Source organism: Coenobita brevimanus, chromosome 23 (assembly GCF_032717465.1).
Source record: "Coenobita brevimanus isolate Jiangsu-jjx chromosome 23, ASM3271746v2, whole genome shotgun sequence".
NCBI lineage: Eukaryota > Metazoa > Arthropoda > Malacostraca > Decapoda > Coenobitidae > Coenobita > Coenobita brevimanus.
In genome coordinates, this window is record NC_136976.1 from 65,161,046 (window position 1) to 65,175,454 (window position 14,409).

The following is a 14,409-nucleotide window of genomic DNA, read 5'->3' on the forward strand; positions in this document are numbered from 1 at the left end:
GCGACGGAGCTACGAGTCTTCAGATTTGAAATTTAACGAATTTTTGTCAGCCACGACCGTGACACGACCACCCACGAACACAAGATGACTGCGTGACGCGTTTGGGGAATGCACCCTGACCCCCCCACAACAGCCCCATGTCCCCTCAACGACCGACCCATGGGGTGGGGCATCACACCTAGACCACCAATGACACTCAGCGAGGAGTGGGGCATCACACCTAGACTACCAGTGACACCCAGAGTGGGGCGGGGCATCACTCCTGAACCACCACTGACACCCAGTGTGGGGCGGGGCATCACACCTAGACCACCAATGACACCCAGTGCATCACCATGGACCTCTCCTGTGTCTAGTCAGTTGATGAGGGACATGCGGTCATAACATTTTTTTTTTGTCGGCGACAGCATCACGCCATGCAGCAACCGCATCACGACGCATCCAATTGAGCTAAGACTGCTTCACGACAGATGTACGACACTCCTGACTGTGACGCAACTGTGACACGACTTTTGGCAAGTCGTGAGGTGGCCACGACTTTTTAGCACATGCATTAAAAAATCGTGAGGCCCGACGAGTTGTCTCAGTGGCTCACGAGTGTCTTAAAGAGTCCGGGCTTTGTCGGCGAATCAAGGGACGATCGATGAAAAAATGCATTACAACCTTCAGTTGTGCCTCGGTTGGCCCTTGAATTGTTTGCGTGTGACGGGGGCTTAGTGTCTGGCTATAGATAGACAGATAGACCTACTGACCTTAACACAAGTTATGCCTGGAACGCTGAAAACCAGTCATGGAAACAACCAACAGTTAAGGTAAAAAGAAAAATCGTAAATGAGTCCTGATGCACCAGTGAATGAATTTGACATGGCACAAATAACTCACAGTCAAATGGCCACCCCTTACGGGATTATGGCGTTTGGCAGTAGATAGATGGATAGATATCTTTTAAAATCCATGCATTTCTGATATTTTATATCCCATTCACCCCTCGTTTCAGTATTCAGAGATACCACTCCTATAATACGTAGTTTAGTATTTATCCTTTATGAAATATTCTTGATTATCCATGTAACTGTAGGCTTAAGACGTTCCTGAACTGCGCAGTGTAGCTGCTAATCATCAAATTGCGTAAGTTAAACATGCAAACCATCCAACGGCACCTACCCTAACTGTGAAAACATGAATGGTTCTAAAGTTAGTACGATAGCCCTTTGTTTTAATTTTCCTTTTAGTTGGCACAAAAGACTCAACATTTCGGCATCTATCTACCTATCTATTTATCTCTGTATCTACCGTATCTATATATCTATATATGTGTTTGAAATATGTACTGATACATAATAGGTGTTTTATATACTTTGTACGTCAAATACATTCATGTAAAACTGTCACAAACTGATGGAAATACACTGAATTGTAATTTATGCTTGACACCACCGTCGGCAGTTTATAGATAAATGTACGATATAAAAAACTTAAATATATTAGAAACTGACCAGTCAGCTGTTTTTATTGCCACATTTGAATCCAGTGCATCAAAATCCATAGAAGACAGCACATTTTCTCTCCGAAGCAGACAACTTTTAAACAGTTATTCGACCGAAGAGTCCCGGGTTCGATTCCAGGCGTATTGGTAATATATTGGATAATTGGTCGACCATTGGATATCGGAAGACACCATAATTGAAGAGGGTTGAGGACAGTCACCTTCACTTATCCTTATGTTTGGTCACGTTTGCCCCGGACTACAGCACTAATGAAATTAAATACACACACACACACACACTATATATATATATATATATATATATATCTATATATATATATATATATATATATATATATATATATATATATATATTGGATATACCCTTTCCACTGGAGGATGGCACGTTTATCACTGGTATATTCTTACTGCTACCCATATATACCTGCATTTCCGTCATATAAAACATGCACGCATTAATGCATCACCCTTCAATGGCATCACGTCAGCGAACCAAAGATAAGTTTGCAAGACCTCCCTCCTTCCCCTCTGATCATAATCTGTGAACGCATTTTTGAGTAGGGTCGATGTAATCAGTCATGAGAAGTTTTTAATTTTTATGTAATATCGCCATCCCTTATCTATCTTCATCCATTAACTCTTCAGTCGGAGGTTGTATTTTTTATAATTCGTATTTTGCCATGCCAGCCATCTTAATTATTTTAGGAATAGACTTTTTGACTTGGAGGGGGTTAGACATAGCCTTCATTAACACAGCAAGACGTTTCCCAAAGACTTATTATAATCGTATAGTGACAGCCAAAATAAGCTAACTGAAAAATACGTCTTGGGAATGAAGAAGCTAATATTAGTTCCAATTTTACTCTCATTTTTCATCCAAACCTCTTCTGTATATTTCATCTCCACTTTGCCAACCCCTCTGATCGATCGTTATTTCTGGTCTACTTCTATGCTGTTCATTCCTGTCGATTATTTCTCTCTTCACTTCCTTTCTAATTTCCTATTTTTCCTCCCTCCCCCCCTCTCTCCCTCTCTTATCCTAATCTTCCTAAATGCTTTGCTGTATTATCATCCTTTCCTTCCCTGTCTTAGCGACCCTCCATCTGTGGATTCCTCCCTTCTCAATGTCTTTTCCTCTTCCCCTTCTCCGTGTCTTCCCTCTTATCTTCCGAACATTCATCATATCCATTTCTGACCTTCCCTCTCCCTTTCCTTCCCTACCTCTCTTAATCTTCCTCCCATTCTTCCTTCCCTCCACCTCCCTTTCCTTCCCTCCTTTCCAGTATGTCGTTATCTCTTCCTTTTCTCTCAGATTTGCCTCCCTTCCTTCCCTCTTAAACTTTCCCCATTCCTCTTGTTCTTCCTCCCTTCCTTTTCTTCCCTCGCCAGTCTCCATTCCTAGTCTCTCTCTCGCCCATTTAAAAAAAAAGAAAAAAAAAAAGGAAGGAATAACTGGACATTTTGACCCGCCAGCGTAGTCAGTAAATGGGCAGTTACGTGTCATTAGGAACGGGTTATTAATTCACCAGGTGGATAATTAGACAAGGTGGTTCACGAATGTAATAATTTTGGTTTCGTTAGGTGGCTTAGTTCTCTCTCTCTCTCTCTCTCTCTCTCTCTCTCTCTCACACACACACACACACACACACACACACACACACTGAATATATTTATAATCTTACAACATCATCATGCATTGGTTCATCATGCTGCAAAATCATTGTATATAGTGTCCATGACAAAGTACGAAGTAGCAAATACCATTCCACATCTCTCCCATAAATATGATGTAATTACGGTAGGCCTATGTCAAAACTGAATTTTAGCATACCTAGAGACATGCTTAGTATGTTTCAGTTGCAAGGATGCGAACGTAATAAAGAAACCAGTTTTTGATGATGATGATGATGGTTATTAATAATAATATTATTATTATTCTTACATGCAAGCATAGGCATGGGCGCGAGAGCACTGGAGTCGCTTCTAAAATATCCTGATAAAGATTTGTAAGTTTTAGTTGTTTAAACTTCTGCGCTTCCCGTCAGAAAGTTTGATATCTCCATTGTAGATAAGTTATAGCTGTTACAGTACTTCCAATCTCACTTAGCGATGTAACAACACCCTGGATGATTTTTTACCCAAATTAACCGTTTCAAGTCGATGACTTTTTTTTTTTTTTTTTTTTTCATGGTGCAGCGTCCAGGCGATTACACTGAAGTTAGGTCAGAGCTCTCATCCTGAAGGATTTAATGAATGCTATACACTAACCCATGCAGCTATAATAGTCTGCTGAGCTGGATAAAATCACCTCGCAGTAATGATAATAATAATAATGATAATGTTAAGCCCTTGCAATGCAGTTAATACTCTAACGGAAGCAGACTTGCCGGCGACCAGTTTCCCATCCCTGGCTAACCCTGACCTTTGACACGCCCTTTAAGTCGGTCCCTTTTTATATATAGAACTCAGACGCCAAGCGACGTAGGGAAAGTTTAGAGGATTTTGATGTCAGAGTCGGTTGTGTTTGTTTGTGACTGTCCTCTTACGACAAAATAGTACCCGTCTGTCACTGCACTTCACTGTCATGTTTAACTGAGCCAGAAATTGCTGACAGTCCTTCTTGAACGCTGAGATGTAAATAGCAAGATCTTAACACTAGAATATGATGGTAGTCACGAAGAAATGCTAAGAAAAGGAAGCAGAACCGTAGTCTTGTCTTATTCTGCTATTGACCTGCGTGAAGTAAGCTGCAGTCGGATGAAAAGTCTTAATGAAATCCGCATTCTTCTGTACCTTCCTCTTCCTCATTTCGCCAATTTTCACTTTTGCGATATAATGGCAAGACCTGTTTTTTTTTAAGTGTTTGTGTCAATTTGAAGGGAAAACAAAGAAAGATGTGATTGCACCGTAATATTAGGGTACAAAGAAGACAGTAAAAGAAGAGCGGAGAGTGGGGAGAGTAATAATGGACAGGAAGGTCGCTGCGTCGCAAACTACCGTGTGAGAAAACTAGGATAGATGTGTGTGTGTGTGTGAGAGAGAGAGAGAGAGAGAGAGAGAGAGAGAGAGAGCGAGAGGGGGGGGGGAAGTAAACAGCACTCGGACATTACCGCTTATCTCCGAATTATCGACTACGAATACTGCAAATCGCTCCACTCAACTTTGGCCTATAATTGTCACGTCTCTAGCTTGATTGCTGGAGACAGATTCTCCAACATAGTTACGATCGATTCCTTGTAACTGTCATCTGTTTTTCGAAGGAAGGTTAAGAAAAGGTCAGAATCTTACCTTGTCTATTCTTCCCACGAAAACTAAGCCGGGTACGAAAGGAAAGTCGTCACATTTCTTTCTTTCTTTCTTTTTTTACAGGAAGGATAATGACAGAAGGGGGTAGAATTTCTCATCTCTCTAGTTCTTTCTGCAGAAAATAAATTAAGCTCCGACATGGAATTGATCTAAAATGTTTGAGAATTTCCCCCTTGAGCTGCAAAAAAAAAAAAAAAAGAAAAAAAAAAGAAAAAGAAAAAAAAATAGAATTGAGTGTTAATTTCAAAAAGGTGCTGTGGAAAGGATGTAGGTCCGTAGTAATATCTTGTTCCTCCATTGAGCTACGGGAATTAAGTACAAAAAAAAGACTAATGTCGCCAATTTAAAGTGGACGAAGATTAAAGAAGTATTGGAAATTTGAGCATAACTCTCAGGGAAGAGTGTGAGGGGAAGAGTATGAAGCGGAAAAGAATATGAAGAGGAAGGGGTTATCTGTTTTTCTATCTTTCTATCTATCTGTCTATCTATCTATATCTATCTATGTATCTATCTATCTGTCTATCTATCTATATATATATATATATGTATATATATATATATATATATATATATATATATATATATATATATATATATATATATATATATACCGGTATTATACACACAAGTATACATGTTCAGAGAGAGAGAGAGAGAGAGAGAGAGAGAGAGAGTGACAGAGAGGCGTCATCGACAAGTGAAAGGGGTCTGGAATGGTCCAGGGTTATTAATACCCTTACGCTCCTAGAATTCGGTGTTAGCTGAATACAATCGTCTGGCGTTAGCTGGAACATAATACCGGCACTAGAATTGTCCCCGCCCTGGGGGGGGTTCGGGTAGTGGCACCAGTATTAACACTAAGACTCATACGACACTTAGTTCAAGAAAATCGTCTAAATAAAATCGTCTGATGCTGGCTGGAAAAGAAAACAAGAACTGATCCTGACATGAGACGGTTAATTCACTCTAATAATAATAATAATAATAATAATAATAATAAAATAGTAATAGTAATAATCCAAGGGTGACTAAAGATAACTTTAAATTATCTCCATATCCCTTTGGTCTCATGTTCCCTTCCTGCTTGACCTTGAGCGAGAACTTTCTTTAGAGTGTTGGCTCTTGTTCTGAAAGGTAAATAAAGACTCTATATGAAAAATAAACTCTTATTATCATGTGACTCATGGATTACCTTATCGCTGGGTTATTTGGTGCGCCCTACACTCCAGCCCTGAAGCCCTAAAGTAAACTGTATATCTTGGCAGGGGTTCTCTTAATAACCTCACTCTCGCCTCCAAACAATTACCAGACTAAAAAGAGAAAAGAAAAAAGTATAATGCGAGGTTCAGGAGGTGCAACTTCCGGCCAGCAACTACAGACGATTCTATTCAGTGGCTTCTGCGTCTTTCTTAACCCCTACTAGACTCCGGGTGATGTTTCTCTTTCAGGTGATTCCATTCAGCTTTGGGGAGATCTTTTGTAATGCATGTTCTATTTCTTCCTACCTTCAGACGATTTTATTCAGCTCGCAGAGACCTTTTATAACGCAGTAAATGAAGTCGGTGGTTAATCTTTCTTCCTGTGAACAGTCTATCTTAAGGTGAGTAAAATCGTCTGAAGGCAGCAAGAATATAATGAAAAGTACGTTATCGGATGGAAGGGGTCAGAAGTTAGCGAATTTCAGGACGTTTAAGAAAATCGTGACTTATTTCAGCTCGTGTTAGGCGATTTTGTTCTGGCTTCCCTCCTTTTAATGGTTGGTTCAGTGATCAGGTGGTTAGAGAAGTGGTCCGCTGTTCCTAAGGACGTGAGTTCGATCCCCAAACAGGACAGAGAACGGTTTGATTATTTGAATTTCGTTGCAGCAGACACTACTACTTTTCCACAAGAGCACCTGATGTCACTTAATTAGTAAATAAAGTACAATGCGTGATTTGTTTATTAATGCTCCACCATAGACACGTAAGATTCGATGCCGTGGTCAGCTTAGTGATGCACCAGGCATGTAAAGTACCGGTACAATACTACCACACATAACGTGCGATACCACCACACAAAGTCCGATACTGACACATGGATTGCAATACCCCAGTCCGCCACACACACAAAAAACCATACAGCGGTCGGGTCCCACCATACACCCCCGGGAACCGTATTCATAAACTTTCTTGAGGCCAGGTTTTGTGTAAGATTGTTTATGTATACCTTGTTCTCACTCGTTCAGCTACCAAACACTTCATTGAGAGAGAGAGAGAGATCCCCGATAGTAACTCTGGAGACATGTATAACAGTATATCGTAGAAAATAAAATGATTCTCGATAATATCTTAGTGGGTATGGAGTCTCGTTTATCGTTGAAATTATCGGTATCGTAAGCTAATATCCTTTAATCGTAGAAATTATCGGTATCGTTAACTAATATCCTTTGTGGATACGGAACCTGAGCGGCGTCCAAGGCCACGTATTCACGTAACGCCCCAGGCGTTACGTAGCAGCCCCATAGCAGTGACGCTCTCTTTCTCTTTCTCTCTCTCTCTCTCTCTCTCTCTCTCTCTCACACACACACACACACACACACACACACACACACACACACACACACAAAGGCCCTGTTCTCGTTGACTTTAATGATTTCGTAACATACTCCGCGTCTCAGTTTACATATGCCTTTGAAAATCCTCATGTACTGTACAGTATGTTACTTATAAATTATACCGAGAAAAAAAAGAAAAAGAAAAACAGACCAGAAGAGGATTTAACACTCAGACTCCAGGAACTCACTCTCAGCTCAATAAAATCGTCTGTTTTAATATGCAGGAAGTGCTAAAGGGTCTCCAGTGCACCGACATCTTTTCCATCCTCTTAACTTACACGTTGGTTATATCTTGGTAGAATTATCTTTTTCTTTTTCTTTTTCTTGTTCATGAGCTAACACGCCTGTTATCTGAACTACTTATGTACCGTATTCGTATCTCATTCCTGTTCTAATATGGAATGCGAGGCGAGGGAATTCACTGCCCTCACCAAAGCCCGCCAGTGAAAAAACAAAACAAAGGATCGTAACTTTCATTCCCTTATCAGAACTGTATCTGGTTCGGAATTATTTGCCTCTTCCTCACATTGTATTCCTAAAGGAGTGGAACTTTTATTTATAGGAGAGGTCTTCCCTAGGCCGCATGAATTCATGTTGCGATGGCGAGGAAAAATGGCATCGTCGTACTGAAGATGATAATGTACATTTTAAAGTTTCACCGCAAAAGCTCTATACTGTACATAAAATCTTCAGGCGGTGGCAGTAATAAAAGAAACGGACGTTAGCAGACGGAGGGTTACAAACATGTAACTACCTATTTCACTAAGATTATTTCGCAGTTCCAGCGGTATCATGAACAAGTAAATAAAAATAAATAAATAAGCCTTCACAGTAAGGGCGTAAATCTTTTTATTTTCATAAGCTTTTGAAGTTGGCAATCGGCACTTGCCAGACGAGTAGGGTAGGGCAGTGTAGCGAAGGACTTTGCTAGATTCATTCACATCGCTACACCACACTACTGGACGAACAGATGACCGACAACTCTTTAGCCCCATGACGTCTTCCTCTATAATTTTTCTTTCTTTTTTAATTTATCAGGCCATCATCAATGTACTGTTTTCTGTTTCATTGTTTAAGGTTGTAAACCCCCTCCAACTGTAATCCTCTGAAATCAAGCCATCGTAGGGCAGGGGTTAAATTATAGAGGGTGGGCTCATTCACATCCACTTATGGGATTCATTGGAGGATAAAGCAAAGGGACTCTCTCTCCTGAACCACATCTCTTTACCCTCACATAGTCGGAACAACTTTGCAGTTCCTTTCCACCTATGGCATGACGATTTTATTCATTTGCGAGTATAGAAACCAGGGTGTAAATATATACCTTAGAAGTTGGGGTCTGAAGACGAAAAAGGTGCCGTAGTGCATTGTGGACTTTTTTTTTTTTTTAATAATAACAGATATACCAAAAGCCCAAGATAAACCTAACCTGATCAAATAGTCAAAATCAAAATATATCCATCCGTAACGTAACCTACCCCAACCTCACCTACTATTATGCAACTGCACTCGCTGGTCTCAGGTTACGAGTAGATCCTGACTCTTGTAGTGACCTCTTTGTAAACTTTAACCGAGTATCACCGTGTTCACTGCACTTTCCTATATCATCACCGATAAGTCACACACACACACACACACACACACACACACACAAACCATCGCGTCACTAATACTGTAACACCATATCAGAATGTGATAACCCTGGCATATCACACTGCAAACGGTGGCCTAATCTCATATAAGGGGATCAGCCCGCTGTTAGTTTGTCGTAGGTGGACTATTGTACTTCGAGAAGTGCTTCCAGGTATGCCTTGAAGCGGATGGATATAAAAACTGTGTTTCGGTAATGAATAATACGGTACTCAGGGTGAAGTGGTTAATAGAATTAAAGTAGATACGGTAAATATATGTTCTTCGTCGTGTTATCCGAGATTATTTTATCATACCAAAGTATCAGCTTTACATCGTTATCATGAACTGAGTGTGTGAACCAACTGATTTCTGTTATCATATCGGGTGCTTCCGTGAAGGGGCTGAACTAAACTATTAAACATATCCTTGGTTCTCTTCACCGTCCTCCGTAAGCTGACTCTATTAACGTTATGGTACTTATTTTCTGATGCTGATAGACGATTATAATCAACTTGGGAGAGTACTCTAGAAATGAAGGGGTTAATGGAGACTGTATGCAACCCCTCCAGGTCAGATGTATTCCCAAAACCCAATAAAATCGTCTGTAGATAGCAAAAATAAAATTAAGTACAAATCAGCTTAGTGAACGGATTAACCCCTTCCATCAAATGACACTTTCGTACTTGCTATCTCCAGAAATTTTATTATCATTTGGAAAAACTTTCTGAATATGAGGGATTAAATATAGCCTTGATTAAAATCATCACTGCAAGTCGTCTCTCCAAAGATGAATGAAATCGTCTACTGTTTGCAAGGACGACATAAAAGACGCATCATCACGGCGAACTGGTTAATGGGACAAAAGTTCGCCTAATATTTCACCCCGTCTGCTTTTCACTTTCATTTGCTGGTAAAGATCCCTAAGCTGAAAGAGTCTTGGTATATTTTTCTGCCAATACATGATTCCCTTTGATGTGATGCGTCTGGGGGGAAAGTGACGGGCATTTCCTAAGCGTGAAACAAATGTTAGTATGCGAACTTTTTCCCCATGATGTACAGTCGCGTTATTATTGTTCTGTACTGTTACGGTTTTAAATTACGAAGCAAGACTCCTCTATAGTTCTTCCACCTTAACTTGGTTGAGATTTTCGTCGTTTACTTCGTATTTCCCGTAGCTCAGTGGCAGGAGGAAACATTGCTACAACTCTTGATACATCCTGTTCTCAGCACTTCTTCGTGATTAGGCTGGTGGTAATCTCCCGTTAAAGTTGCAGAATTATTAATAGAACTTGTGTCCGTGACCGTGCTTCACTACGTTTTGTTCGTTACCACAGGAATGATAGTCGTACATTGCGTCATGCGTTTCCGGTTACGAACGTGGTGTGGTTGGATTTTGCCCCTTCAGCCCCATGACATTTTTTTTATATTTTATTGTTACCCCCAGACGATTTTATTAGCCACTTCAATCCCATGACGTATTATTTTATTCTCGCTTCCATCAGACGATTTTATTAACCCTTTCTCAGATGGATGCTGTATTAGGCTATTTCAAGACGATTTTATTAACGCCATTGAATCCGGTATCGTATTTTTAACTCTTGCAACCTCCACACGATTTCACTGAGCTTAACGATACACTTTTCCAGCCAGAAGGGTTAGGTACAGCCCTTAACCCCTTGATTATCGTGGCGTTCTTGTAAGCTGGGAGAAAAAAATCGTCTGGAAACTGCAACATCGGCCTGTCATGGTTCCTCTCCACCCACACTATACACTGAACAGATTTCGAATGTGGCTTCCTGTTATCTTGTATTTGTTTTTTCTTGGAGGGAACACTCTTACGGGCTTCTGGCCTTTGGTTCCTTCTTCCATGCATTAAAAAAAAAAAAAAAAAAAAAAGCGGGTTGTTTATATGGAGAGTCACGGCATCGGTGTTGTGGCTGTGAATGCTGTGACATCATACCTGCATTTATGTCCTTTATATTTCGTTTCTCAGGTAGTGATGAGTTAATTAGCTTTGGGGAAACATTGTATAGAATATTGGAAAACGGGTAATGGAGTTTTTTCTTACCTTACCCTTTTTCTGACCCTGATCTTGTACCTGACCCTGATCTTGTACCTGACCCTGATCTTGTACCTGACCCTAATCTTGTTTCTGGACCTAATCTTGTAGCCTATCTGACCCTAATCTTGTTTCAGACCCTAATCTTGTTTTTGACCCTAATCTTGTATCTTACCCTAATCTTGTTTGTGACCCTAATCATGTTTTTTGCCCAAATCTTGTTTGTGACCCTAATCATGTTTTTTGCCCAAATCTTGTTTGTGACCCTAATCATGTTTTTTGCCCTAATCTTGTTCCTGACCCTAATCTTGTTCCTGACTCTAATCGTGCTTTTTGACCCCTTGACTGCCACAGGATTTGCTAGAGTTCAGCAAAATCGTATGGGGGTAACAAGAATGAAGTGCAAGGGATGTGCCTGTGGTGAAGGGATTGATAGGATGCAGATTATCCCTGTGTTATTTTCGTGCGTCACACAGCAGTAGCTTGTGACGGTGACGGTATTGTCGGTAACCCATGTAGTACCGTAACGTCTTTACCTCCGCCAAGGAGGTTATGTTTTACTTCGCGTTGGTTTGTCTGTCTGTCTGTGAGCAGGATTACTCAAAAAGTTATGAACGGATTTTAGTAAAATTTTGTGGAGGGGCGGGCGGGGCCAATAAAGAAATGACTAAATTTTGGGCCGGACCCGGATCCGTATTATACCGCACAATATCTCCAAAAGTTCTCAGTGAATTTCAATGAAATTTTGTGGAAAGGTGGGCCATGGACCAAGAAATTTTTGATTAAATTTGGGGGTTGATCCGGATCCGGATCCTATATCCTCTATCCACGGATCCGGATCCGGGATTACTCAAAAAGTTATGAACGGATTTTGACAAAATTTTGTGGAAGTGTGGGCCAAGGAAGAAATTATTAAATTCGGAGTATCCCGCACAATATCTCCAAAAATTTTCAATGAAATTCAATGAAATTTTATGGAAAGGTGAGCCATGGACCAAGAAAATTCATTAAATTTGGGGGCGGATCCGGATGCGGATCCTGTATCCTCCATCTACGTGTCCAGATCCGGATCCTATATCCTCTATCCACGTATCCGGATCCTTTTTAATGGCAGTGACATTGGCGGAAGTATGCGCTCTCTAGTTTATTTATTTATTTATTTATTTATTCTTGCCACCTCCAAGCGATTTTATTTAGCTCAGGATAGACTCTTGGGCCCTCATTCTCGTCAGGTAAGGAAGCTCCCTAACACATCTTCCTTAGCTATTTATTTTTGGATATGGCTGGTATATATCCTTGTGTACGTAATTTATGCAGAGTATGGCGTTGTTAGAAGTGTTTATATTACATAGAATAAAAGTGTAAGGTGTAATAAGGAAAATAAATCGCTTAGGAACAGATGTTAGGGAGCTTCTTTAACCGACGAGAATACGGGCGTTGGAACTTGAGATTAGCTTTATCTTTCAATGAACTTCTTCAATACTGTATCAGAAGCATTTCCTTTCAGCTTTGTACCTTGGACTATCTTTCAATGACCTTCTTCAATACTGTATCAGAAGCATTTCCTTTCAGCTTTGTACCTTGGACTATCTTTCAATGACCTTCTTCAATACTGTATCAGAAGCATTTCCTTTCAGCTTTGTACCTTGGACTATCTTTCAATGACCTTCTTCAATACTGTATCAGAAGCATTTCCTTTCAGCTTTGTACCTTGGACTATCTTTCAATGACCTTCTTCAATACTGTATCAGAAGCATTTCCTTTCAGCTTTGCACCTTGGACTATGGACTCTCTCTCTCTCAGTAAATAAACTGGAAAGCTGCACTTCTGGCGCTTACATTTAGATAACAAGTATTTCTTTCTGACCCCAAATATGTACAATCGGCTACATAAATACTGATATCGCTTCAAGGCCACAGAAAACGGGACTTCGGTAACCCAGTGATGTCCTCTCCGGAACCCGTTATTTTAACTGTAAATGTTTGATGAAAAAGTGGAGTAATATTATTTTCCGTAGCTGCACGAGAACGTATTGTTATTACTATTATTATTATTATTATTATTATCATCATCATCATTATTATTATCGTCGTCATCGTCAATCATCATTGTCATCATCATCATCATCATATTATTATTATTATTTAGTTTGTTTTTTACTGCCAATTGATGTCTTTTATTTCAGTTTCGGTACTGTCTGGTAGTGGAGAAGATCTTGAACGCTATTTTCTATATAAAACTCCTATAGTTGTAAAGCTCTCCTAAGCTGAAATAAAATCGTTTGATTGTACTGAAAATAAAATGCAAGGAGTAATCGTAGGACAGAGGTTAACTGATACTGTACCAAGGTGACGATGGAAACGGCAGAGTGTTTAAGATGATGTAGTGCGATTGACGTATCCTTTTGCATTACTTATAGATAAATCACCTATTATTTTTTCGTAATTCCACATATGTAGTCTAATGAATACCGTCTACCAAATTAGCGACGGAAACTGAAGAGATTGGGATGTTTTAAAGGATGGGCAACTAGGTGTAGGCCTCTCGCTCTGACTATAATATTAACTGACGTGTGTAGGTTCAATAGATAACGCGCATTTTTACCCCAAATATAATAATCTAATGAATATTTTTTACCAAGTTGGCGACATATATGCCTTGTCTAATGTATGTAGCGTGTATTTCCTTCTGACTCCCTATTCCTTATCAAGATGTACCCTAAGACGGAAAAGGGAGAGATTTTAAGTTTTTGTAGTAGCGGGCATCACATTTCCGCACTGTCTTAAGTCATTCCAGCACCGCGCACAAAGATTTTTCTCCTAAGATGATCCCGTTTGTTTATCCTAGCCTGATCCATCCTAACGTAGATCCTCCCGGGAACTTTTTGCTACAGGTTTCTCGGCATCATGGCAATCTGAACCCTCCCCTACACAGCCGTATTCTCGTTGGCGTAGGTAATTTCAACGTACCTCTTCTTTGGCTCTTCGTTTTGCACATTACGCCATTATTCTCCTTGATATGTGCTATTTAAATCGGCATCTGTTTAATATTGACGTGAGTGGCTTGTATCGGAAACGCACAAGAGGATAGAATTGGCTTATGGTTGGACGTTTAGTATAAGTTTTAGTAAAAATTTGGATATGGTCAGGGTGATGTTAGAATCCAGATGAGGTTAAGTAAATCGTTGATAAAGAAGTGTTACGAGGTTTCTTATGCGAACGTGAATGAGGATAGACCTGTAATATATTCATGTCATAATCATCATACTAAGCCTCATTTCAGTAATATAAAGTGGTTAGTAATAATGCGATT

At 40.0% G+C, this 14,409-nt stretch overlaps 1 protein-coding gene across 3 annotated transcripts in view; it reads right to left on the reverse strand.

Annotated features, from left to right (window-relative positions):
- Positions 1-14,409, reverse strand: part of LOC145393002 (polyunsaturated fatty acid 5-lipoxygenase-like) — a 121,653-nt gene that overhangs the window by 25,779 nt on the left and 81,465 nt on the right. The window lies entirely within an intron of this gene.